Source organism: Aquarana catesbeiana, linkage group LG02 (assembly GCF_042186555.1).
Source record: "Aquarana catesbeiana isolate 2022-GZ linkage group LG02, ASM4218655v1, whole genome shotgun sequence".
In the NCBI taxonomy this organism is placed as follows: domain Eukaryota; kingdom Metazoa; phylum Chordata; class Amphibia; order Anura; family Ranidae; genus Aquarana; species Aquarana catesbeiana.
The window spans coordinates 473,299,664-473,323,428 of record NC_133325.1 but is presented as its reverse complement, the minus strand read 5'-3'; the positions used below and the strand labels follow the sequence as shown (position 1 = coordinate 473,323,428).

The following is a 23,765-nucleotide window of genomic DNA, read 5'->3' as shown; positions in this document are numbered from 1 at the left end:
GGCATTTTGAGGAGTTTAGAGGCAGGGGTGCTTAGTAGCTGAAAAAAACCCTACAGGAACAGCAGAGATTTGGCAGAAAAAACTCACACCTTAACGTGCCTAGGTGAATTTAGCGCTTGAGCATTAATTCATTTCAATGCCCAGAATAAATGCTTATTCTGTCCAATGAAATGAATTAAGCCCAGGCACCTGAGGTGCCTAAACGCGATACACAAGTTTACAAGCCTCAAGCGTTTTTTTCTGCTAAAAGTTTGCTGCTAGGAGGAAAGGAGTGTTAGTAAAATGTTCAGTCTGCATGAGGCCTAAAGAAGCCTGCTAGCAGCTTGTTTAGAGTGATAGCATCCAACCAAACAATCCACAAAACAATATGAACTTTGCATACCTATAAAAGATGTGGTAAATTGGCTTTTTGTCATTATATCGATAGCTAGTTTTACAATTACTATAACTATCCGCCAATTTTTTATGAACCTGCTGAATGTGTTCCTTTACTTAAATACCAAATGAGCAGCTTTATGACTTTAATCAAAAATATCCAACTAGCAGATCGTCCTCATTACATGGCAGACAGTGGTCATCATCTTATATTGACTGCATAATGCTAGTAGAAACAGTCCTTGTACAACTGAATTTTCTATTCATGTCTGCTCAGTACCCAATCAATGTCAATCAGTTGACTGTCAAAGTGGTATTCGAGTAGTAAAATGGCCTAATCTGGCAAATTAGTTGTTTTGTATATAACTGGGAACCTTAAAGTGATTGTAAAGGCAGAAGGTTTTTTTTATCTTAATGCATTCTATGCATTGATAAAAAGCCTTCTGTGTGCATCAGCCCCCTAATACTTACCTGAGGTCCCTCTAGATCCAGCAATGTTGCAGGATTGTCTCGGCTTCCCGGGACTCCCCTCCTAAATGGTTGAGACATCAAAGTCAGTCAGCCAATGAGGAGATTAAAGGGATGGGGCCAGGTCACGGCTCCGTATTTGAATGGACACAGGGAGTTGTGGCTCGGCTCAGGTGCCCCCATAGCAAGCTGCTTGCCGTGGGGGCACTCAACAGGAAGGAGGGGCCAGGAGTGCCAAAGAGGGAACCAAGAAGAGGTGAATCTGGGCTGCTCTGTGCAAATCCACTTCACAGAGCAGACAAGTATAACATGTTTGTTATTTTTAAGTAGAAAACTCTTTTCTTTTGTTTGTAAATGTGGAAATGGCACTACAGTATCTCTTGCAAATGATTGAATTTTTAATGATCTCACGCTCTGCCACACATCCCTTTTAACCACTTGCCGCCCGCCATATAGCAAAATGACGTTGGCAAAGTGGTTGTGTTATCCTGACCAGACGTCGTATGACGTCTTTCAGGATAACAAGCCGATGCGCGCCCCCGGGGGCTCGCATCACGGCGATCGTTGTTGTGGTGTGTCAATTTGACACACTGCAACTCTGATCTAGATAAAGAGTCTCTGACGGAGACTCTTTACCACGTAATCAGCCATGTCCAATCATGGCTGATCACGATGTAAACAGGAAGAGCCATGATCGGCTTTTCCTCACTCGCATCTGTCAGATGCGAGTAGAGGAGAGTCGATCGTCTGCTCTTCTGACGGGGCGGGTCTGTGCTGATTGATTATCAGCAGCAGCCCACCCCGCGCATGCCCACACTGGACCACCAGGGACGCCAGCAGGGATGCCCACCACTAGTCACCACCAGGTATTAATGCCCTCCTTGCCGGTCCATGAGTTTTGGTGTGTGGCCGTCTCTTGGCAGGTTTGCTGTTGTGCCATGTTCTTTGCATTTGGTTATGATAGATTTGATGGTGCTCCTAGGGATCATCAAAGATTTGGGTATTTTTTTATAACCTAACCCTGACTTGTACTTCTCAACAACATTGTCCCTTACTTGTTTGGAGAGTTCCTTGGTCTTCATGGCAGTGTTTGGTTAGTCGTGCCTCTTGCTTAGGTGTTGCAGCCTCTGGGGCCTTTCAAAAAGGTGTGTATATGTAATGACAGATCATGTGACACTTAGATTGCACACTGGTGTACATCATTTCACTAATTATGCGACTTCTGAAGGTAATTGGTTGCACCAGAGCTTTTTATGGGCATAACAAAGGGGGTGAATACATACGGACATGCTAATTATCAGTTTTTTATTTCTGAAAAATATGTATTTATGCATATATTTTTCTAATTTTACTTCACCAACTTAACTATTGTGTTCTGATCCATCACATATAATTCAGATTAAAAAAAACATTGCACTAAAGGCTGTAATGTATCAAAATAGGTAAAAAGCCAAGGGGGGTGAATACTTTTGCAAGGCACTATAAGGCCTGGTTCACACTAGTGTGACTTCTGATGCAACTTGAGTTGTGCGGAATGACATGGAAAGGGAAATCTCATTGTTCTTAGTGGTGCCTGTTCTTATCAATGCGACTCAGAATGCTGAGATATTGGAAAAGGTTCCTGCACTTCTTTGGTGCGATTTACACTGTAACCTGGCCCCATAGAATATTCAAAGTCGCACTTTAAATCTCATCAAAGTTGCCGATGCCGATATTTAGAAATCGGGGCGGCCGATTATATGATGCCAATTTTTGCGGCTGATATTTTAGGCCGATTTTTTTTTTCTTTTTTCTTTTTTCTTTTTTTTTTTTTTCCCCTTCATCTCATAAAATCTAACAGTTAAGTTAAATAATAAAGAAGGGATACAGAAAATTGCTTAAATTAAGCATTTATTAAACAACAGAAGTACACAACAAGCCTCTAATCAGTGCACTTGTATGTAATTTAGATAAAAAAACAACCATGTATCTTAAAAATACACAAAAACAGGTGGGGTAATCAAAACTTTTAAAAGTAATCAACAGTAATAGATAATGGCCATTACTGAGGTACGTTTGTAAGCAATAGAAAAGTGCACATTATCTTTAGTTTAAGGCTTTAACTTCAGTTCCGGTCCCTGATTCTCTTCTTCACCCGCAGGTGGCTGTGGAGGAGAGGGGGTACAGAGAGGTGGCTTTGTGAAGGAGGGGGTACAGAGAGGTGGCTGTGGAGGAGAGGGGGTGCACTACAGAGAGGTGGCTGTGGAGGAGGAGGGTACAGAGAGGTGGCTGTGGAGGAGGAGGGTACAGAGAGGTGGCTGTGGAGGAGGAGGGTACAGAGAGGTGGCTGTGGAGGAGGAGGGTACAGAGAGGTGGCTGTGGAGGAGAGGGGGTGCACTACAGAGAGGTGGCTGTGGAGGAGGAGGGTACAGAGAGGTGGCTGTGGAGGAGGAGGGTACAGAGAGGTGGCTGTGGAGGAGGAGGGTACAGAGAGGTGGCTGTGGAGGAGGAGGGTACAGAGAGGTGGCTGTGGAGGAGAGGGGGTGCACTACAGAGAGGTGGCTGTGGAGGAGGAGGGTACAGAGAGGTGGCTGTGGAGGAGGAGGGTACAGAGAGGTGGCTGTGGAGGAGAGGGGGTGCACTACAGAGAGGTGGCTGTGGAGGAGGAGGGTACAGAGAGGTGGCTGTGGAGGAGGAGGGTACAGAGAGGTGGCTGTGGAGGAGGAGGGTACAGAGAGGTGGCTGTGGAGGAGGAGGGTACAGAGAGGTGGCTGTGGAGGAGAGGGGGTGCACTACAGAGAGGTGGCTGTGGAGGAGGAGGGTACAGAGAGGTGGCTGTGGAGGAGGAGGGTACAGAGAGGTGGCTGTGGAGGAGAGGGGGTGCACTACAGAGAGGTGGCTGTGGAGGAGGAGGGTACAGAGAGGTGGCTGTGGAGGAGGAGGGTACAGAGAGGTGGCTGTGGAGGAGAGGGGGTGCACTACAGAGAGGTGGCTGTGGAGGAGGAGGGTACAGAGAGGTGGCTGTGGAGGAGGAGGGTACAGAGAGGTGGCTGTGGAGGAGGAGGGTACAGAGAGGTGGCTGTGGAGGAGAGGGGGTGCACTACAGAGAGGTGGCTGTGGAGGAGGAGGGTACAGAGAGGTGGCTGTGGAGGAGAGGGGGTGCACTACAGAGAGGTGGCTGTGGAGGAGGAGGGTACAGAGAGGTGGCTGTGGAGGAGGAGGGTACAGAGAGGTGGCTGTGGAGGAGGAGGGTACAGAGAGATGGCCCGAGTGCCGCTCTTATGAGGTCAGGGCTGTATTGCTGATTTTTTTTATTATAAAACAGAGGACAGTCAGGAGTCTCAGGGCCAGAACGATCGCAGGCCGGGTATAGTGTAGCAGCCGTACCGCTGTGGTAATAGGCCTAATTAGCATAATAATCGTCCGATGCTGATTTCTTAAAAAAGGCCAAATATCAGCTGATATATCGACCGGCTGATATATCGGCCGGCCGATATAGCGGTCGACCTCTAGTGTGGCTCAAGCCTTACTGGTTTATTAACAAAATAAATATATAAAGTTCTGCGTAATTGGCGGCGCTATATAAGTACCTGTAATAAATACAATTCGTTATCAGCCTGGTGCATGTACAATATGTGTTGATGAAGTATGGATTGTGGTCATTCTAGCATCACATTTGTGTGAAAAGTTCTACAATGACATTTATTAAATTCAGAACATGTATGTTCTGAAGATATATAATATATCATAGCTCTGAATTCATACATTTCATATACAATTTTTATTACTGTACTATAGCGATGCCAGTACTGTGGAACCCCTCCCCGGGTTTGTCATTGAAATGCAAATTATTTTTAATTATGCGATGTAGTAATGACCTTGTTCTGTTTTGCACCTTTAAATATGTGAAATAAAAGAGCCAGTATTAAGCTGGTACTTCATAACATAATCTAGAAATCATTACAAGTGTGAATGACATTTCCTGATTACCTCTAATGTTCCCTTTCAACAGTGCTTAAGCTGATTTTCTCACACTGAGTTAGTACATGATCAGATTTTTCAAACAGTGACACATTTCAGGATGTTTTTTGAACGACTCATTTCCATTAGTATAATGGCTTTGCCTTCCTTTATGCAATATTGTACAATGTAGCTCATCAAATGAAGCCACAGCCATAAGTGCACAATGCACTGAATAGTTTCCACCAAGGTTAGAGACAGGACTTTATGGTAGAATGTGTTTAGATGAAAACTGTTTAAAGTTAAAGTGGTGTTCCGGTCGAAATTATACTTTTTAAATAAAAATACCCCTATAATACACAAGTTTAATGTATTCTAGTAAAGTTAGTCTGTAAACTAAGGTCTATTTTGTTAGTTTATAGCAGTAGTTTGTTATTTTATAAACTTACAGCAGGCCATGGCCATCTTAAGTGTGGGCATCTGAAGCCAGACTGTATTTCTTCCTGGATCTCATCCTTGCAGATCTCGCACATGCTCAGTGCAGCACAAGCAGTGTAATAGGTTTCAGGTCAGGTTTCCATAGCAACGGCAGTGTCAGAGGAAGTTGCCACCTCTTCCCAGAAGGCATTGCAAACAGGAAATGATGCAATGGGCCACGGCCAGGGAGGAGGAAGTGAAAAATGAATACAACAGATATACAGTAGGTACTGAGAAAACATTTTTTAAAATATCCAATTTGTTTACAGTGCACAGTTTAGTGAGGGATGCTGAAGAGTTGTAAAAGTTGGTGGAACTCCACTTTAAATGTGTCCAATACCATCATACTTTGGAGGCAGTTGTACTGTGGGTCTTGAGTTGGCCCAATAAAAACTACAAATGCTAGACAGAAGTTTAGTATTATAAAACTATCTGACCACAAAACCTATTTTCTTCATCTGACCTAGAATAAATATCTAGGATCAACACATCCATAATAACTTGCGGTCCCAACACTTAGATTCGTACTACACAGGGTTATTACACAATAGATTATTGGCTAAAATACTATAGGCAATCTCCACCCTTACTCCAAAAAAGTAACTGATGATGCATGCTATAAAAATCTTAATGCAGAGACACAGTGATGTAGAGTGGGGGACTTCATGGCCAGATACATTACATTTAGAAAAAGCTAAATGCAATGCTAGTAATTCAACGTTACATAGTTAATAAGGTTGCATAAAGACATTGGTCCATCCAATTCAACCTGTGTGGGAGTGTATGTGTGTGTTTATGTCAATACCATTTCCCTTATCCATGTATAGTACACCCTAAAATCCCCTTCTAAGAGTTTTTTTTGAAACTATCAACACTTTCTGCTGACACTGCTGAGTTCCACAGCCTTACTGCTCTGACAGTAAAGAACCCCCTATGCAGTTTAAGGTTAAACCACTTCTCTCCCAAGAGTGGCCGTGTGTCTTAAGCTACCTGAAACTGAATAGATTTTCCTTATGCTACAATCACCATTGAGTTACTGTATTTGTATATCACTATCATATCTTCTCTCAAGCATCTCTCCTCCAGAGAGAATACGTTTAATGCTTGTAGTCATTCCTCGTAACTGAGGTCCTCCAGTCTCCTTACTAGTTTTGTTGCCCTTTGGACTCTGTCCAGTTCCAACATATCCTTTCTGAGGACTGCTGACCAGAACTGGACGACATACTCAAGATGCTGCCGGATCAGAGTTTTGTAAAGTGGTAGAATTTTAGATTTATCTCTTAAGCAAATACCCTTTTAAATGCATGCTAATATTCTGCTTTGCTTTGCTTGCTGAAGCTTTGCATTGCATGCCTTTGCTGAGCCTGTGATCTACTAGGACTACCAGATCTTTTTCCATCCTGGATTCTTCCAAAGGTTCTCACCCTGCCAAGTAACTTGCATTCATATTTTTAGCCCCCAAGTGCATTACTTGACATTTTTCAACATTAAACCTCATTTACCATGTAGCTGTCCACTGTAAAGCTTCTATATCCTGTTGTAAAATAGTTATTGCCCTGCTTAGCTTTGTATTGCCAGCAAACACTGAGATTGAGCTATTTATGCCTACTCCTATTTCAGTTATGAATAAATTAAACAGAAATTATCCCAGGGCAGAGCCTGCGGGGACCCCACTTACCACTCCAGATCATTCTGAGCACACGCTATTTATTACTGCCCTTTGGATACACCCCTGTAACCAGTTTTCTATCCAGGTACATACTCGAAGGTCCATGCCAACAGACCTCTATTTGTAAATTTAAGTGTTTATTGGGAACTGTATGAAATGCTTTTCCAACATCCAGGAACACCACATCCACGGGCCTTCCTTTGTTTAAATGTTAGAATGTTAACAAATTGGTCTGGCAAGAACTGTCTTTCATAAATCCATGCTGATCACTACTAGTGATACTATTTTCATCAGCAAATTTGTGGATATATTCCCTTACCATCCCCTACAATAGTTTATATACTTTCAATGTTAGGCTGACTAGTCTGTAGTTTCCAGGTACAGTTTATGTTGCTGCTCTTTTTTAAATATCGGTACCACCGTTGGCTTTACTCAGATCAGCTGGTACCATTCTGATCACTAAGCTGTCCATACAATTTAGGAATAGCTGGTGAAAAGGAACTATGTCGTTTTTAGGTCTGTTTTATTGTATTCTTGATGAAAATGTTTTATCTTTTTATATCTTTTTTGTTATTCATTTTTTTTACTAATAATATGATATCTTTCTTTTTTTAAATAAAAGTTTAACATAGGATGTGCTCATGACATGGGGTTCGCAAAGTAAGAAGGAATTGTAAAGAGAGAGCACAGCTAACCATGTTTACTTTTAGGGTAGTCCATTTGAACTTTATTTTTTTATTTTATTAGTTACACTTCACCAGCAGTGTTTTTTTAGGCATTTTTTATTGCAGCACAGTTAAGTGGTGTTTTTCATTTTCACTCATATTTAGGTACCCACGACAGAGCCATGGCATACAGTTAAAGTGGTTGTAAAACCTAAAAAAAAAATTCCTGTTCCTTTAAAACTTGTTATACAGCATAGTGCTTGTGCAGAGTCATTTATCCCTCTCTGTGCTGTAAAAAAAAACTTATTGATCCTGCCTGTTGCTGTGTCACCCTGTCTGTGCTGACCACAGTAATCATGGCTGCTGAGCCTTCATACCATGGTCAGTTTACCTGTCTCTGTCACAGGGGAAGGGAAAAAAGCACCAAGTCGGCATAGTGTAGCACAATTTGTTAAGGAGAAAAATCAAATGTAAACAAAAATAGCACTCACAAGTGGGTGGGGGGGGGGGGGGGGGCAAATGAGTTTGCGGTGGATGGGTAGTCCAAGTATAAGTCGGAAGAAAGCAGACTGTTAGAAGGAGCGAGTTGAGCCTAGGATCCGTGCAGGGGGCTGCCATGAATGGCCGTGATGATGTGTCCGGTAATCGGATGTCTGTCCAAAGATAGTTTATCCAGCTGGAGTGGCGAGAGGAGCTGTCAGTTTGCCCACTGTGAGAGCCATCCTGCAGTCTTCTCCTCTCCTCCCTCCCTGCCTGTCAGCTGTTAATTCACAGCGGCACTGTGATTTAAGGTATTGCACTGCATAATTTTTATATAACAAAGGCACTGTGCAACGTCGCTGCATATACGGTAACAGAGGGGATTCTACTAATTACATAGAGTGACTTTACAACCACTTTAATAATATCCCTTCTGTTCCTTCTGTATACAGTTCTCTTCCAAACTCGATGGTGTAACTATTTAGCTTTTTTTTTTTTTTTTTTTTTGTGGATTTAATAATTTTCAATATGTATTGGGAATTTCTAACATGGTCATTCACACTTATTTTCCTAATTTGCTCAAATTCTTCATGGACATTGTTACTAGTTTCACTGCTTTTAAGATTCTCTACTTAAAATCAACTTTATATGGATGCGTGGGAACACAAAAAAAGACTATAATATTTGACTAGGTTGATTTAAATTCAGCATCAAATCCACCAGCAATATGGCCTTAAATTCGGTCTGTTATAAGTAAAGATGAGCTCCGGCGTGTTCGCACAGCCCACGTGCAGAGCCCACCAGGAAGTCGGCGCTGCGCTAATCACAGGCAGTGAGACATTTCCCGATGTGCGTTTGCAGAGATCGGGAAACGTCTCACTGCCTGTGATTAGCGCAACGCAGTGCAGACTTCCTGGCGGGCTCTGCATGTGGGCTGTGCGAACAAGCGGGAACTCATCCTTAGTTATTAGGAAATTCTCAGATGGTGCTCCCTCCTCCTTTGTCAAAATAATCCCTCAGACTTCTCATCTTTGGCAACAAAAGGGGGTGAAAATGTCCAAAATTGGGACCAAAGTGTCAATATTTTGAGTGGCCACTATTATTTTCCAACACTGCCTTAACCCTCTTGGGCATGGAGTTCACCAGAGCTTCACAGGTTGCTACTGTAGTCCTCTTCCACTCCTCCATGACGACTTCACTGTGCTCTTCCACCTTCCATTTGAGAATGCCTCACAAATGCTCCATAGGGTTTAGGTCTGGAGACATGCTTGGCCAGTCCATCACCTTTACCCTCAGCTTCTTTAGCAAGGCAGTGGTCGTCTTGGAGGTGTGTTTGGGGTCGTTATCATGTTGGAATATACTACCCTGCGGCCCAGTCTCCGAAGGGAGGGGATGCTCTGCTTCAGTATGTCACAGTACATGTTGGTATTCATGGTTCCCTCAATGAACTGTAGCTCCCCAGTCCTGGCAGCACTCATGCAGCCCCAGACCATGACACTCCCACCACCATGCTTGATTGTAGGCAAGACACACTTGTCTTTGTACTCTTCACCTGGTTGCCGCCACACACGCTTGACACCATCTGAACCAAATAAGTTTATCTTGGTCTCATCCGACCACAGAACATAGTTATAATCCATGTCCTTAGTCTGCGTGACTTCAGCAAACTGTTTGCGGGCTCTCTTGTGGATCATCTTTAGAAGAGGCTTCCTTCTGGGACGACAGCCATGTAGACCAATTTGATGCAGTGTGCGGTGTATGGCCTGAGCACTGACAGGCTGACCCCCCCACACCCCTTCAACCTCTGCAGCAAGACTGGCAGCACTCATACTTCTATTTCCCAAGGGCAACCTCTGGATATGATGCTGAGCAAGTGCACTCAACTTCTTTGGTTGGCGAGGCCTGTCCTGAGTGGAACCTGCCCTGTTAAACCGCTGAATGGTCTTGGCCAACGTGCTACAGCTCAGTTTCAGGGTCTTGGCAATCTTCTTATAACCTAGGCCATCTTTACGTAGAGCAACAATTCTTTTTTTTCAGATCATCAGAGAGTTCTTTGCCATGAGGTGCCATGTTGAACTTCCAGTGACCAGTATGAGAGATTGAGAGCGATAATGCCAAATTTAACACACCTGCTCCCCATTCACACCTGAGACCTTGTAACACTAACGAGTCACATGACACCAGGGAGGGAAAATGGCTAATTGGGCCCAATTTGGACATTTTCACTTAGGGGTGTACTCACTTTTGTTGGCAGCAGTTTATACATTAATGGCTGTGTTATTTTGAGGTGAAAGCAAATTTTACACTGTTATACAAGCTATAAACTCAGTACTTTACATTATAGCAAAGTGTAATTTCTTCAGTGTTGTCACAATTTGAGGGGTGTACTCACTTTTGTGAGATACTGTATATAACATCAAGTAAAGCTCATATTTGCTGAAGTAGTCCTTCAATACAGCCTTGAGCAACTTTATTTTATTACCCGGGGAGGGGGCGTTGTTGCTGGGTACTGAGACCTGATACTAGTGCCAGTGTCTTACTGATCTGGAGCAGTGATTTCCGCAGTGAATCAAAAGTTCATTGGTAGCTGTACAACCCAGCAGGACCAAGATTTCACTTTAATAATGGACAGAAGTAAGGCAGTAGCTTACTACTATGAAGCTAGGGTAAAGATCTCCTTAACAAGCCTATTCTAGTTAAAATATTTTGCTCAGAGTTGGACTTTAAAGTCACAGTAGAACCTTTGCAGGTGACACCTGATAGTGGGTGGGGAGGGTTGAGATAACAGTATTTTGCTGAGCTTTTCCTATCATTTTTATTTCCACAACACATGTTCCTTTTTTCGGTTGTTCTATTTATTTTTTTTTTCCAGAACAGCAAGTGGCACCTTCATAACCTGCTTCATAAATGTTCAGAAACTTTCTTAACCCCCAAAACACAGACTAAACTTGCCTGTTACTGATAAGCTTTTTGTAATCAAAAGTTACCAGCTAAGCCTCCTACTCCATTTCTAACCACTCCCTTGGTAGCTAATGTAATTAGAGGGCAGTGAGTTATGACTGTTGGAGGAGGCCAAATATGTCCCTGATATCTGGGCTGCGATTGCCAAACTGGTTTTACCCCCTCTATAATATGTGAAAGGCAAGTTGGGTGGCACCCAGTGGAGGGACAGGAGATTTCGGGACAGATCAGCAGAGTCTTTTCACTTATTACACATCAATGAGTTGCTTATAAGCTGAATTCATATTTGGCAGCGGCTTCTGTAAACAATGCAAAGGAAAGGTTTGAGTGACAAGAACAACTATACTGTTCTGCAGAAAGTTTATTTTCCATAGGACAATGGATTTATGATGATTCAGTGTTGTGATATGTACAACAGAGTGCAGTTGGTGGAATTTTCAATATGCTGCACAGCCCTGGCCACATTTAATCTGATATTTTTTATGATTTACATTTGCTTCCTCTCTGTATTGATCCCCAAGGCAGATTTCATCATTTATAACATCCTTTCTTATTTCATCTTTTTATGCTGCCAGCATAAATCTTGCTATATTAATATATTCTCTTTTAGCCAGTGTGAAAAATGCCCTTTGCCTCTGCAACTCCAGTGAATTAGTGAGTTATATGTCCTGTAGGGATGAGACTGTTGAATTGACAGCAGTTGTAATGTATTTGGACAGGTTACATTTTTTTGTAACTTTTGTTTTATTAGTAATTTCCATTTACAGCATTGTTTAATATGCGTTTTATCTGCCTTCTGTCTGATCACAGTTTTGTCTTGCTATGTTAAAATGCTTTGCCTATACTGTATTTCAAAACCTAATGTATCATTTTTTTGTACAGTGCTCACAGAAATTAAATCAGTCTTTATAACTCAATGCAAATCATGGAGGGGTAACTTAAATCTGTGCAAGTGATAAATACAAAAAGTGCAACGCTAAACATAAACCATATTGCATGTGCAAAACAAGCAAAAACAATAACCATGCGCTAATGTGCAAATATGAACATATATCATATTAAATATGCAAAACAAGCATAACATGCAATGTGCAAATATGCAAATCGATGTGAGCTCAAATATATGAGGTAATGTTACCAATTACCAATAATAATAAAGTGCATAGTGCTATGAAAAAATCATTAAAAATAAATATTGAAAAGTCCACATATGAAAACTAGAATTGAGAGTGTATGGCAGCCACTGTGTATTCAAACAGTTCGAAGTAGGAAGGTTAAAAGTAGAAATCCACTCAGTATGGAAAAAGGTTAACCACTGAAGGAGTCACCTGGGACTCTGCATCCGCCACCCAGAGGGGAGAGTAAATACTCTTACCGGAATGCGTGGACTCTATTGCCAGCAGCAAAGAGTCAAACAAGCATGAAGATGAAACTGTATTGATGCTCTGAGGAACAGTCACTGGCGATCGGTCACCACAGTATACCACAGCTTCTCACCACTGAGTTGAATCTTGGGCTCCAATTTCTGTTTCTGAGTTGCTAACCATGAGCAAGTGTCAGGTGAGAAGAAGCTGGGCACAGTCATCACATCAGACTTCCATGGAAGTCCAGTGCAAGGAACACTACAGAAAGTGGAGGTCAGAAACTCAAAGAAAACAAGGCACTGACTGCAAAGAAAGCAAGCATGGGGAAGGCTTAGAATGTTTGAAGTTTTAAATGGCTTTTGCCTGCTGAAAAGATTTCTCTGTCAGGTTTGAAATATGTTTTGAGGGCTGTTGGACAGGAGCCCAAGATTCAACTCAGTGGTGCGAAACTGTGGTATACTGTGGTGACGGATCTCCAGTGACTGTTCCTCAGAGCATCAATACACAGATCCATCTTCATGTTTGTTTGACTCTTTGCCACTGGCAATAGAGTCCACGCATTCCGGTAAGAGTATTTACTCTTCCCTCTGGGTGGCGGATGCAGAGTCTGGGTGAGTCTTTCAGTGGACAGTGGTTAACCTTTATCCATACTGAGCGGATTTCTACTTTTAACCTTCCTACTTCGAACTGTTTGAATGCATAGTGGCTGCCTTACACGCTCAGTTCTAGTTTTCCTTGTCAAAAGAAGTTTATTGAGTATACAATGTTATAAAGATACATAAAGATACATAAAGTAAGTTTACAAGGATCTATAAAGTAAGCTCATTGTTTTACAGTAGGGTTTATATAGGTAAATATCATGAAATTTCAAATATTAAACATTGGGTTCACGTAAACCTAAATTAAAGATATATATCATTTCCTTAGTTACTTTTGTAGGTATTTAAATGATTTATACCTACTATACATATTGTTTACAAGTAGAGTGTATATAGGTCAAATAAATTCTGATAATGAGCTTTAATTGTAAGGTGGAGAAAAGGAAAGAGAAAGAAGAAAAAGGGTTGAAAGGTAGAGGTATGGTCCACAAGGTTGTCCCGCTCGTCAGTTTATTATTCTTTTTAGTTCTCTTTGAAGCCTTAGAATGGGTGTCTCTGTAAGTCATTTAATCTGTTACCATGGCAACAGGACAGAGTCATTGAAATTTGACAGGAACTGTTGTTTTATCCAAGGATGCCAAAGTTTTTCAAATTTTGGAATTTGATTTTGATCGATGGCTACCATCTTAGCATGGGACATTGTATTATTCATTCTGTGAATTGTTTCTGCTAGTACCAATGTAGGAGATTTCCATGCCTTGGCCACTGTTTGTTTTGCAGCCGTTATTAGTTGGATCATAAGTTTGAATTGAGAGAGTGTTAACCATTCCGGTTTTAGATTAAGTAAAGTTAAATATGGATCTGGTTGTATTATTTTTTTAAATATTTTAGATGCAATCACGAAGACTTCCTTCCAGAAGGTTTGGATTACTGGGCACGTCCACCATATGTGTAAATATGTGCCTATTTCTGGGCATCCTCGAAAACAAAGAGTTGAGGTATTAGGTGAATATTTTGCCACTCTAGCGGGTACAAGGTACCAGCGAGTTAGGACTTTATAATTTGTCTCCAGTGCCAAGATGTTGGGTGAAGATGACTTAGATGTGAGCCATATATTAGACCAGTCCGTGTCTTCTAAAGTTCGTCCCAGGTCCTCCTCCCACCTCTGAACGTAAGAGGGTCTATTAAGATTTGCTACTCCATATAATTGATTATAAAGTGATGAAATTGTACCTTTAGCAAATGGATCTTTTGTACAGATTGATTCAAAAATGGATAATTGGGATAATGGTGTATCCCCCTTTAGGAATGGTGTATAGAAATTTTTGATTTGGAGATATCTAAATATCTCAGAGTTTGGTAGATCATATTTTTCTCTAAGCGATGGGAATGAAAGGAATGATTTAGATGCTATGAAGTCATTTAGTGTCTGAATGCCTGATGTTGTCCAAGCTTTAAAAGAATTTGGGTAGATCCATGCCGGATAAAAGGCCGGATTTCTGATAAAAGAAAGGAGAGGATTGTGTGGAGATTGTAACTGATATTTGGTTTTTAGTTTATCCCAGAGAGATAAGAAGTGTTTAGTTATGGGATTATGAATTTTAAAGCGGTCTTTAGGATCAAGCCATAATAAATTTGATATTAATAGAGGGTCATTTTCTGAAGCCTCTATAAATACCCATAATGGGATTTCCTGTTTTGCATGGTATTTGGACAGACTGGCCAAATGTGCTGCTCTGTAGTAGTTAGTAAAATTAGGGTATCCCAGGCCTCCTTTATTTTTGGGAAGATGTAGTGTGTGTATAGGTATACGTGGTTTAGAAGAGCCCCATATAAACGAAGTTGCTCTTTTTTGTACTATTCTCAAAAAATAGGAAGGAATTGGAATAGGGAGGACTCTGAATAGATAAAGCAATTTGGGTAGAATAGTCATTTTGATTGCATTAATCTTCCCTATCCAGGATAAAGGAAGTTGCGACCATTGTTTTATTAGATTTGTGATCTGTCTTAATACAGGAGGATAATTGGTTGAGAATAAGTCAGAATGAGATGCTGTTAAATGAATTCCAAGATATGGGATTGATTTTTCTGCCCATGTGAATGGGAGTGCAGCCCTAGCCGGGATCAATTCCATGTTTGTGAGTGAAATATTAAGCACTAGGCATTTCTTAGGATTAATCATAAGGCCGGATAGGGCTGCAAATCCATCAAGAGCTGGTATTAAGTTAGGACCAGAGACCTGTGGTGATGATAGAAAAAGTAATATATCGTCTGCAAATATACATAATTTGTGTGTAATACCTCCTACTTCAATGCCAGTTATAGTTTGGTTTGTTCTGATGTATTGGGCCATGGGTTCGAGTATAAGGGCAAATAATAAGGGAGATAATGGGCAACCCTGTCGGGTACCTCTTTCGATATTAAAGGCTTCAGATTTGTATCCAGCATATTTTATATAGGCTTTGGGTTTATTATATAATGCTTTGATCCATGTTAAAAAGTGGGGTCCAAAACCCCATTTTTGTAATGAATATTGCATATATTGCCAGGATACTGTGTCAAATGCCCTCTTAATATCGAGAGATAGAAAACATAAAGGGATTTTCCGTTTTTTAGCAATATGTGCCAATAACACTGCCCTGCGTATATTATCGCCTGCCTGTCTATTTGGCATGAAGCCTACTTGATCTCTATGTATTAATATTCCTATAATGCTATTGAGGCGTTTTGCTATTATTTTTGCTAATAATTTAATATCGAGGTTTAACAGAGAGATAGGCCGATAATTCACACAGGAAGTATCATCAGAAAGGGGTTTTGGGATCATACAAACAATTGCCATTAGTGTTTCTTGCCGAAAAGAATGTCCATCTAGAAGTTTGTTAAAAGTTTCAGTGAGAATGGGAGAGAGTATTTCTGAGAATGTTTTATAGTATAAAGCCGAGTATGTTTTAAAAAGTGGGGTCCAAAACCCCATTTTTGTAATGAATATTGCATATATTGCCAGGATACTGTGTCAAATGCCCTCTTAATATCGAGAGATAGAAAACATAAAGGGATTTTCCGTTTTTTAGCAATATGTGCCAATCACACTGCCCTGCGTATATTATCGCCTGCCTGTCTATTTGGCATGAAGCCTACTTGATCTCTATGTATTAATTTTCCTATAATGCTATTGAGGCGTTTTGCTATTATTTTTGCTAATAATTTAATATCGAGGTTTAACAGAGAGATAGGCCGATAATTCACACAGGAAGTATCATCAGAAAGGGGTTTTGGGATCATACAAACAATTGCCATTAGTGTTTCTTGCCGAAAAGAATGTCCATCTAGAAGTTTGTTAAAAGTTTCAGTGAGAATGGGAGAGAGTATTTCTGAGAATGTTTTATAGTATAAAGCCGAGTAGCCGTCTGGGCCTGGTCTTTTGTTAAGTTTTAGGTCTTTTATGGCGTTAGCAACTTCATCTATAGTTATAGGCTCATCCAAACTGCTTTTTTGATTCTGAGATAACTCAGGTAAGGTTATTTTTGAGAAGAAGGATTCAGCTTCTGTAGGATTAAATTCATTGTTTGTCTTGTATAAAGTTGTGAGATGTGAGTGAAATTTATGGACTATTTTAACTGGATTACAAGTGTAAACATTTTTTGATAATTTCAAACGTATTGGTTTGAAAGATTTGTTAGTTGAATTTAATGCCCGAGCCAAATATGTACCTGGTTTGTTTGTATTCATGTAGAAATTGTGTTTGGAGCGTTTGAGGGATTTATCAACTGACTCAGTGAGAAATAGATCGTATTCCAATCTAGATTTTTCCAGATGAGATTTTGTACTCTGAGATGGATTATCTTGAAATGATATGTAGGCTGCATTAAAATTGAGTTCTAGTTTTTTTGCTAGATTTTTGCGTTCCCGTTTAAATAGTGCCATTTGTCTTTGTATTGTACCACGCAAGACAGGCTTATGAGCTTCCCACAGTGTTATTGGGGAGATGTCTGTTGTATTATTAATTGATATGTATTCCTTTAAAGCTTGTTCAATGGCCATCTGATGTAGTGGGTGTTTGAGCATTATGTCTGGTAAGTACCACATTGGGTCATGCGCTTTTGGTATGGCTGAGGCTATAGTAGTGTATACTGCATTATGGTCAGACCACGGAATCGGAATTATATCTGATGCAATAATTTCTGGTATCATTCCTATTGTTAGAAAAATATGATCTATTCTGGTGAAGGTTTGATGAGGGTGCGAGAAATAAGTGAATTTCTTTTTCATTGGGTTACTTTCTCTCCATGAATCTACCAGATTGTATTTGGAAAGAAGTTGAGAAAAAGGTAATCTAGAGGTTATTTTGGATGGTGTAAAAGGTGATTTATCTAGAAATGGGAGGAGGACCTGGTTCGAATCCCCACACATTATCACTGTTCCTATTTTGTGTGTATTAATCACTTGTAATATATGTGAGAGGAATGGTGTAGGTTGTTTGTTAGGAGCGTAGTAGGAAATCACCGTGATTGCTGTATCCATTATATAACCCATGAGTATCAGGTATCTACCTTCTGGGTCTTTAATTTCTGATGATAAGGTGAATGGTGTGGATCGGTGAAATGCAATTAGAGTTCCCCTTTGCTTGGTACAGGCAGAAGCCGTGTAAATTTGTTGATAAAAAGGAGAAATATATTTTGGAGTAGAATCTTTGGTGAAGTGTGTTTCTTGGAGGCATACTATGTGAGCCTTCTTGTTATGGAAAGTACGGAAGGCTTTGGTCCTTTTTTGAGGGACATTTATTCCCTGAACATTCAGGGAAAGTATATTCAGTGGTGCCATGGCAATAGATCAAATAGTTTTGACTTACTTTTTGTTATGCAGAGCTGACTGCGCAGATCAACCTGTGTGGACTGAAGAGATGAACAGTTCTAGTTTTCAATATTTTTAACCACTTGCCACCCGCCATATAGCAATATGACGTCGGCAAAGTGGTTTCAATATCCTGACCGGGCATCATATGACATCCAGCAGGATATCAAGCCAGCGTGCAGCGCGGCGATCGTTGTTGCGGTGTGTCAGTCTGACACACTGAAACTCCGATCTAGGTAAAGAGTCTCTGGTGGAGACGCTTTACCACGTGATCAGCCGTGTCGAATTGGAATCCAGTTTTAAAATTTGAATATATTTTAAATAACATAATATGGCCAATACTTTTAAAATTGGAATCACAAATAAAGTCTCTCTTGCTTCAACAATCTTCCAAATATGCTTCCAAATAAAGTCTGTGAAAAGCCAGTCTATTTGTGATTATTTAATATCTTGTGTATTTCCAGCACTATGCTCTATTTATTCCTTGTGACCATCACCACATGTGCTTTCACCTGGACTTGATGACCTTAGATGTTCTGTAGGGTCAATAGCGATTTTGTCCTCCTGTAGACTATTTTATATCCTCATAGATCCATTAGTGTGTTACTGTATTTCTTCTTTAAGTATATTGAGAAACAGCCACCTTCAATTCTATACAGTAAAGATCTACAGCCCTTTATAAGCACTCTCCAGTTCTCTCTTCCCACTCAGTGATGTATGGATTAGAAAGAGAAACTACATAGTGCTTTATCTTTTGAAACCATTAATCGCTTCACAAAGATAAACCCAATGCACTCTCATTTATAAGGTGATCAAACTGAACCAAGTATAGCCAGCTAGCATGCAGCAATTTATCTAGTATGAGTACAGGAATAGAAACTCCAGCCACTATGATCTTTGTAGATAGTTGCTACTGATATTTCAATGTTCATTGTGACGTCACCCAGCCCCTGACGCCCCCCCAAAAGAAGAAATTGAGTAACACACTAATGAATTTACGAGGATATAAAATGGTCCACAGAGAAGGACAAAAGCACAGTTGACCCTACATAACATGTAAGGTCATCAAGTCCAGGTGAAAGCACAACCGGTGGTGGTCACAAAGAAAAAACAGAGTGCAGTGGTGGAAATGCACAAGATATTGAATAATTACAAATAGATTGTTTTTTCACAGACTTTATTTGGAAGCATATTTGAACGATTGTTGAAGCAAGAGACTTTATATGTGATTCCAATTTTAAAGGAATTGGACATATTATGTTATATTGATTGTACACCAAGTGCTGCACTCTTTTATTGATTAACCACTTGCTTACCTGGCACTTAAACCCCCCTCCTGTCCAGACCAATTTTCAGCTTTTAGCGCTGTCACACTTTGAATGACAATTGCGTGGTCATAAAACACTGTACCCAAATTAAATTTTTATCATTTTTTTTCCACAAATAGAGCTTTCTTTTAGTGGCATTTGATCACCTCTGCGGTTTTTAGTTTTTTAAAAAAAAACTGAAAAATACAGAATTTAAAAAAAATATATATTTTTTTTATATTTTGTTATAAAATTTTGCAAACAGGTAATTTTTCTCCTTTGTTGATGTACGCTGATGAGGCGGCACTGCTAGGTGGCACTGATTGGCACCACTGGTGGGCATTGATAGGTGGCACTTGTGGGCATTGATAGGTGGACTGCTGGGCACTGTGGGCACTGGCAAGTGGCAATGACAGATGGCACTTGCAGGTACAGATGAGGCATATGTGCCTCCTTCCTCTTCGGGACCTTTGACATAAGCCGGTGATCGGCTTTTTTTTCCTCCTCACGCTGTTAGCGTGAGGAGAAGACAAAACCGATCACCGAGCTTTTGTTTATATCATGTGATCAGCTGTCATTGGCTGACAGCTGATCACATGGTAAGGGGCCGGGACCGGCCCTTTACTCGGATCTGTGATCATCCGAGTCTCCGTGACTCGGTGATCACAGCACGCACACCGCGCCCTGCAGGCTGCGCGCAGTGTGCGTGCACAGGGGAGGACGTCCCATGACGGCCTCCCGGAAATTGAGGTCCACGCTGTGGCCATCATTCGGCTATGGCCCGGACCTCAAGTGGTTAATTATAGCAAAGCACACACGGGAATGTAATAGAGTGTTTAGCTGTTAGAGTAGCACTTATTAAAACTTAAATAGTAGACATGCTAGGTATTTAAAGTTGCTCACAAGACAAAAAATTTGACTGGACTGGTGCTTGCGGTGGTGGGCAGCCTCTGTACTTTTAGGTAAGAACCCGTTAATACCAACGGCCCCTTCAGGGGTAGGAGTGCATAACATATTCTTGAAGCATGTATATAGTATTTTTTGCGTTTGTAAGTTATTAAAATATGTTATTTTATGATTAAAATACGTTTTTGTCCACCCCCTTCCCCTGTAGCTGCATTACATGTTTTTAATTTATTACTTATCTTACTTCAGAAGCTCTGTAATCTTCTCCTTTGCCTCTGACATCATCACAGAAGCTGGTTTCTTCTGTTCACTAGAACTGGGAGGAGAAGTGCAAAAGGCTGCCCTGCATCTGGAGAAAGTGATGCAGAGCATCCTCGGGGAACCCACCTTCCAGCTCTTACAGTGTCTGTTTTTAGTGCCATGAAAAGGTTCAAGTGACTGGAACAACTGTACTGTTCTGCAGAAAGTTGATTTACCATATGACAATGAATTTATGATGATTCAGTGGTGTGATGCATACAACAGAGTGCAGTTGGTTGAAATCTCAGTATGTTGCACATCCCAATGAGAATGCTGATAACCGTCCCTCTCAGTGCATGTTAGACTCACAATACTGCAGTGAATTCACTAAAGGTAAAATAGCATTTTCAATCTGTAGGAGGAGTCCGTGGCAGGATAACTGGGTTTATAAATATGTTCATTAATTATAAACTCTTTAAGTGGTACTAAACCCAGGACCCTGCATTCAATATATCTGGTCTCTCACAGTACACAGAACACGAAAATGCAATTATTTTAGTAAATATAAACTGGTAAATACCTTTTCTCATCAGCGGTATATAGCAGTCTTGTGACTTCTATCAGTTCCTAGTAAGCTTGTAGGAGGAGTTTTCATGATCCTCTGTCTGGACAGTGCTGATTGGCCCTGTGCTGATCACATGCACCCTCCCAAGAAAAAAAAAAAACTCTCTAGCAATACACACCAAACTGAGTATGTGCAGCTGTCTCCTGGCTCTGTAAATATCAGGTTATTTTTTGGAGACAGTGGAAGAAGAGGATCAGAGAGACAGGATCAAACAGCCTTTATAGACAATGCATAGCATTAACCCCTTAGGTTCCACAATGAGTGTAACTTGCTTTACTGCATATACACACTGATTTTACTGTTGTGGGTTTAGTAACACTTTAACCACTTCCGGACCGCCGCATGACAATGTACGTCCAAACTTTGAAGGGGGATACCGTTGTCATGGCAGCAGCTAGCTGCCATAACCTGTTATTTCCGTTTTCGTGCGGCGGCCGGCTTTCTGATAAAAGTGGTCCCTGCGGCGGATTCGCAGCGAGATCACTTTTATCGGTGGCAGGAGAGGACCCCCCCCACCACAATCCGGTGCCCTCCAGCGCTTACCGGAGCCGTCGGTAGCGGCGAAGGCGATCGCGTCAGTCTCCGTCCTGTGCCTGGAGACGAGTGAGGCTAAGATGGCGCTCACTCGTCTCCATGACACTGCTGGGCGGAAGCGAGGTCAAAACGTCACTTCCGCCCACGCCTCTTAAAGGCATATTTTTTTCAATGTCATTTTTTTAAATGACTTTTTTTTTTTTTTTTAATTGCATTTTAGTGCAAATATGAGATCTGAGGTCTTTTTGACCACAGATCTCATATTTAAGAGGTCCTGCCATGCTTTTTTCTATTACAAGGGATGTTTACATTCCTTGTAATAAGAATAAAAGTGACACAATTTTTTTTTTTTTTTTGAAAAACAGTGTAAAAAAAAATAAAATAATGTAAAATAAATAATAAAAATAAGCATTTAAAAAAAAAAAAAACCCCGTCCCGATGAGCTCGCGCGCAGAAGCGAACGCATACGTGAGTAGCGCCCGCATATGAAAACGGTGGTCAAACCAAACATGTGAGGTATCGCCGCGACCGGTAGAGCGAGAGCAATAATTCTAGCCCTAGACCTCCTCTGTAACGCAAAACATGCAACCTGTACAATTTTTTAAACGTCGCCTATGGAGATTTTTGAGGGTAAAAGTTTGACGCCATTCCACGAGTGGCGCAATTTTGAAGCGTGACATGTTTGGTATCAATTTACTTGGCGTAACATTATATTTCACAATATAAAAAAATTGGGCTAACTTTACTGTTGTCTTATTTTTTTATTCAAAAAAGTGAATTTTTTCCAAAAAAAGTTCGCTTATAAGACCGATGCGCAAATACGGTGCAAAAAAAGTATTGCAACAACCTCCTTTTTATTCTCTAGGTTGAAAAAAAAAACATATATAATGTTTGGGGGTTCTAAGTAATTTTCTAGCAAAAAAACCTGTTTTAAACATGTAAACACCTAAAATCCAAAACGAGGCTGGTCCTTAAGTGGTTAAGTGCAGTATGTGTTTGCACTGTATATTTTGTAATTTCGGGTATAGTTGTATTTTAATGGATATTTCTGCTTTTCTGTTAATTATTTCCATTGTTAAGTCCTGTGGTTTGTACAGCATTTTGTATTAGAAAATACTGCATATAAAAATATATAGGGATGCACTAATACCATATTTTTGTAAGAGTACAGATACTTTTTTTTTTTTTTTTTTTTTACACTTCGTACTCGCTAATACCAATTACCGATACTTACTGCAACTGTTTTGTTTACACTTCAGCTGTCAGCAATGGTACAAAGCATTGAAAAGTTATTTACAAATGGAATACATTTATTTATTTTCAATGTTGTGCTTTTTTCAATGTGAAACGTGTAATTATATGTTAAAGGTATAAAAATATTAATGAACAAAGCAAACAAATGTTTTGATCATTAATAGTTTATAAAAAATAGAAGGGAGCCAAAAAAAATTGTCAGGAACACATTTAAATGGAGAAGGAGAATAAGGAGTTAATTAAGTAAATTAAGTGTTAATAAAGGGATTAAGCAGAGGAGCATTTAATAAAAAAACATTTTTACTTGACAGGTTGCTTTAAACTGACTTCATTGCATATTATTTTTTACATACAGTACTCTGATTCTGTACTTGCCAAATATGTTGCATAAATCTCACTCCACTAAGTCTGACTGCAGCCATTTTAACTGTGGGCAGCTGAAACTGCTGCCTGTTCACTTCCTGGATTTACAGACACACAGAGGCACACCTCCAGCTCTGCAGCTTTCATTGGCCCTCTTATGACTTATCCCCCCTCCATTCCTGGCACACTCTCACAGGAGTGAGAGAGAGAGCTGTGCATGATGTTATAAGCCTAGGCTAATGACCAGACAAGAAATAGGAAGTGGGATGTATAGGGTATTTACTGGCAGAATTATTTTTTTTTTTTACTATCCAAAGTGAAAACAACAAGGGCAGAAGATTTAATAGATGGGAAGTTGAAAAAATGATTGAAGGTCCTCTTAGGTTAAATAGACTTTATAATTAATGACAGAAAAAGGATTCAGATATAAAATACAGGCCTGCATGTACCTGCCACAGCTTCTTGGACCGCGGTGTTGTGAGGAATATCAGGCAAAGCTCCAACATTTCTGGGTAAAGACGAAGCATTCCGCCACCTCCCTCCCACACAAATTACTACTGGCTAATAACTGTGATTTGATGCCTCACTGGCTATTAATTTTGTCGCTAACAGGAAGTTAAAGCTTTGCTATTTAGAACAAATTGAGGATTTGTCATAAACGCAGGTTTTCGCAGGTGACTACTAT

General features: G+C 40.5%; 1 protein-coding gene across 3 annotated transcripts in view; it reads left to right on the top strand.

Annotated features, from left to right (window-relative positions):
* MAGI3 (membrane associated guanylate kinase, WW and PDZ domain containing 3) overlaps positions 1-23,765 on the top strand; it is a 548,042-nt gene that overhangs the window by 224,233 nt on the left and 300,044 nt on the right. The gene's annotated exons all lie outside the window — the stretch shown is intronic.